We start from the raw sequence: 3,107 nt of genomic DNA, 5'->3' as shown, positions 1-3,107 counted from the left end.
TCAATGCACAGAATAGCCAGGGGATATGGGTATGAGCAGGTGTTTCAGAAAGAGGGGTAATCTTCTCTTTTTTTTTTTTGTGTGTGTGTGTGTGTGTGTGTGTGTGTGTGTGTGTGCGCGCTCTGCTGCCCTCTGCTGGTATGACAACCATTTCTCCGTATGTCCAGCCCCCATACCGTCGACCCCCGGTGGTGATCTCCCCATCTTACAAGGGCTGCCTGGCCTGACCCTTCTCCCCTCTGCGTAGTGTGGCGGGGGCTGCAGCTCACCCCCTGCGGGGCAGGAGTGCCAAGCTGTGGGGTGCGGGGCTCCAATGCATCTGGAGAGCAGCTCAGGTGAGGCGGGGCAGGGCATGTGGTGTCCGTTCTGCGTTGCCTGGTGCTGGGCCATTGCAAAATCCCCAGCCACACCACACAGCATGCCCCGAGAGGGAGTGGGGGGCCAAGCAGATGATCCAGCATGAGGGGATCATTCTCATTGTTAGCTGCCCAGTGTCAGTGAGTTCCACAGGCCTTGGCACATGCTGTGTGGGGCAGGAGGTCTTTGTATTTGGAGCAGAGGGAGTGAACTGTGTGCAGTTGTGTCTCTGAGCACAATTGTGAATATTATGGTGTGTGGGGGGGGTGATTGTGAGTGTGACTGGGGGGTGTGATTGTTTCTCTCTTTGGGGGTTGGGCTAGCATGTCCCTCTGGGTGTGTTGTGTATGAGTGTTCTTGGGATTGTGTGAGTCCCTTTGTGTGTGTGTGTGTGTCGCTGCAGAATACAAATCCTGCAAAGCCATTTCCAATTAGTTAGCCCAGCAACACTTTGAAACAAACAGTGTCACAGACACACACGCACCCAAAGCAGGGCTCAGCCCCACCAGCAGCAGGAAGCAGGGACACACATGTCTCCCCTGGGTCAGCTTGGACAATTTCCCATCACGACCCAGCACAGTGCTGGTGCCCCCACACGGGGGTGGGCAGTGACTGGTTAGGGAGGGCAGATGTGCTGGATCTGTAAAAGCAGCAAAGAGTCCAGGCACACGGAGGACGGAGCTGGGCAGGGAAGTCAGCGCACACGCCTTGCAAAGGAATAGGAGCTGGGATCTCAAACAACACACTCCATTGAGATTCTTTATCACAGGTCTCCTGTATGACACAAGAGCTACTTTTGGGGCAAACACATTCCATAAAGGCATCTAGTCTTCATTAAATGACATCAGGAGATGGAGAATCCTCCACTTTCCTTGGTAGATTGTTCCTGTGGTGAATCATCCTCTCCATTGAATATTTGTGTCTTATTTGTAATATGAATTTGTCTCTTTTCACCTTCCAGCCACTGGGTATTGTTATGCCTTTCTCTGCTCGATTGAAGAGCCCTTTCATACCCAATCTTTTCTCTCCATTAAGGCCATTCAACACTTCAGTGAAGTCACCTTTCAATCTCCTTTTGATAAGCTAAACAGGTTGAGCTCATTCATAGCTCACTAGCAGGCATTTTTCTCCAGCCCTCAGAACATTTGCAATCAGACTCCTGAACTGCAACTGGATGTAGTTCTTGTTCTTCTGCACAGCACAGCTCCTGGAGAAGAGGGATCTGCAAATGTACATTCATATGATACCTTTGTTTAGTTGATGAAAACATAAATTAAACACATAGAGGATTGGAACTGATTTCAGCTGATGGACAGCTTTGCTAGGTTTTTATGCATTTGGACAGCAAAATGTTGAGTGTTTACATTCATTTCAGGGATCCCTATTCAGGGGAGCTCCTGAACATAATGGAGAATGGAAATGAAAATATTTTCTTTTTTAAAAAAAGAAAAAAGGTTATAAGAGGATACTGGGGTTTGAGCCAAGAACCACTTGATCAGCAGTCAAGCACTCTACCACTGAGCTATACCCCCATGACAGCAATAACATGGAATCATGGTTTCCAGAACTTTGAAAGACAGACCCTGCTACATTGAGCTCCTTTACCATTCCCAGACCACAGGTGGTTTTAAAAATGGGATTTCATTAAACTTCTTAAATGTGGTAAACAACACGGCTTGCACACCCACCGATATAGCTTCTCCCACTGACATAGCTGCCACCTCTTAGGGAAGTCGATTAACTACACCCACAGGAAAAACCTCTCCAATGAGCACAAAGCAGTGGTTCTCAAACTGTGAGTCAGGACCCCAAAGTGGGTCATAACTCTGTTTTAATGGGGTCACCAGGGCTGGCATTAGACTTGTTTGTGCCTGCGGCTGAAACCAAAAGTCTGAGCCCCACCACCCACGGCTGAAGCCCTCAAGCTCTGGTTTTGCCTTCCCCTAATTGGGGCAGGGCTTAGTCTCTCCTGCTCTGCCCAGTGGGGAGGGGCTTTCTCCCTTTTTCAAGGGCTGTGTAGTAAGGTGTTTTTTTTTGGCAGAAGGGGGTTGTAGTGAAAGGAAGTTTGAGAAACCCTGGCATAGAGCCTCTGAATATGTCTAGACTTGGCTTCCTGTGGCACTGTGGGTGATCAGACACTGCAAGTGCAGCCATGAAGACACCACACACCAGCCTTGCCTAGGAGGCAAAAATCAAACCTCCACAGAAAGACACTTTAACCCTTCTCCCTAAGCACTCAGCCACAACCACTTAACAAAGGGCTTTTTACACTATGGTTCTGTTCTCACTGAATGGTCATTTCCAATTGTTTGCTCAGATCAGCATTAGAGGGGAAAATGGTGCCCTGGGCAAAGCTTGTACTTTGGCACTTCCCCATTGCCCCTGGAGGATCCCCACTCCCCCTTTACCACTAGCTCCTGCACTCCCAACCTTGCACCTCCTTCACCCTAACTCCTGCCCCCTCCTGTGCGCCTTTGCCCTTAACTCCCTGTGCCACCAGCCATTGCCCCTCTCCTGCAGCCCCTTCACAGGTTCCAGTGCTGGGGGCCCTGCACTTGTTCTCCCTTTCCCTGGGCTTTTGGCATCACTATGGCCCCTGATTAGTGGTAGGGGGAAGTGGTCCCAGTGGGGACCCGCCACAGGAGAGGTGGAAGGAGCACCCCTGAGGGCCCTTTGGAGCACCACTCAGCCCACACTCTCCAGGCTCTTCCCCACCCACCCTCAGCCTCCAGCCCTAGGGCAACACAGAG

At 50.5% G+C, this 3,107-nt stretch overlaps 1 non-coding gene across 1 annotated transcript; it reads right to left on the bottom strand.

Annotated features, from left to right (window-relative positions):
* Nucleotides 1–1,817: 1,817 nt before the first annotated feature.
* TRNAS-GCU (transfer RNA serine (anticodon GCU)) lies at nt 1,818–1,889 on the bottom strand. The gene has a single exon. It is a non-coding gene; the product is annotated as a tRNA-Ser (tRNA).
* Nucleotides 1,890–3,107: the final 1,218 nt, after the last annotated feature.

Source organism: Chelonoidis abingdonii, unplaced genomic scaffold (genome assembly GCF_003597395.2).
Source record: "Chelonoidis abingdonii isolate Lonesome George unplaced genomic scaffold, CheloAbing_2.0 scaffold0546, whole genome shotgun sequence".
NCBI lineage: Eukaryota > Metazoa > Chordata > Testudines > Testudinidae > Chelonoidis > Chelonoidis abingdonii.
The sequence above is the reverse complement of the archived record's forward strand: the minus strand, read 5'-3'. Positions and strand labels throughout refer to the sequence as shown.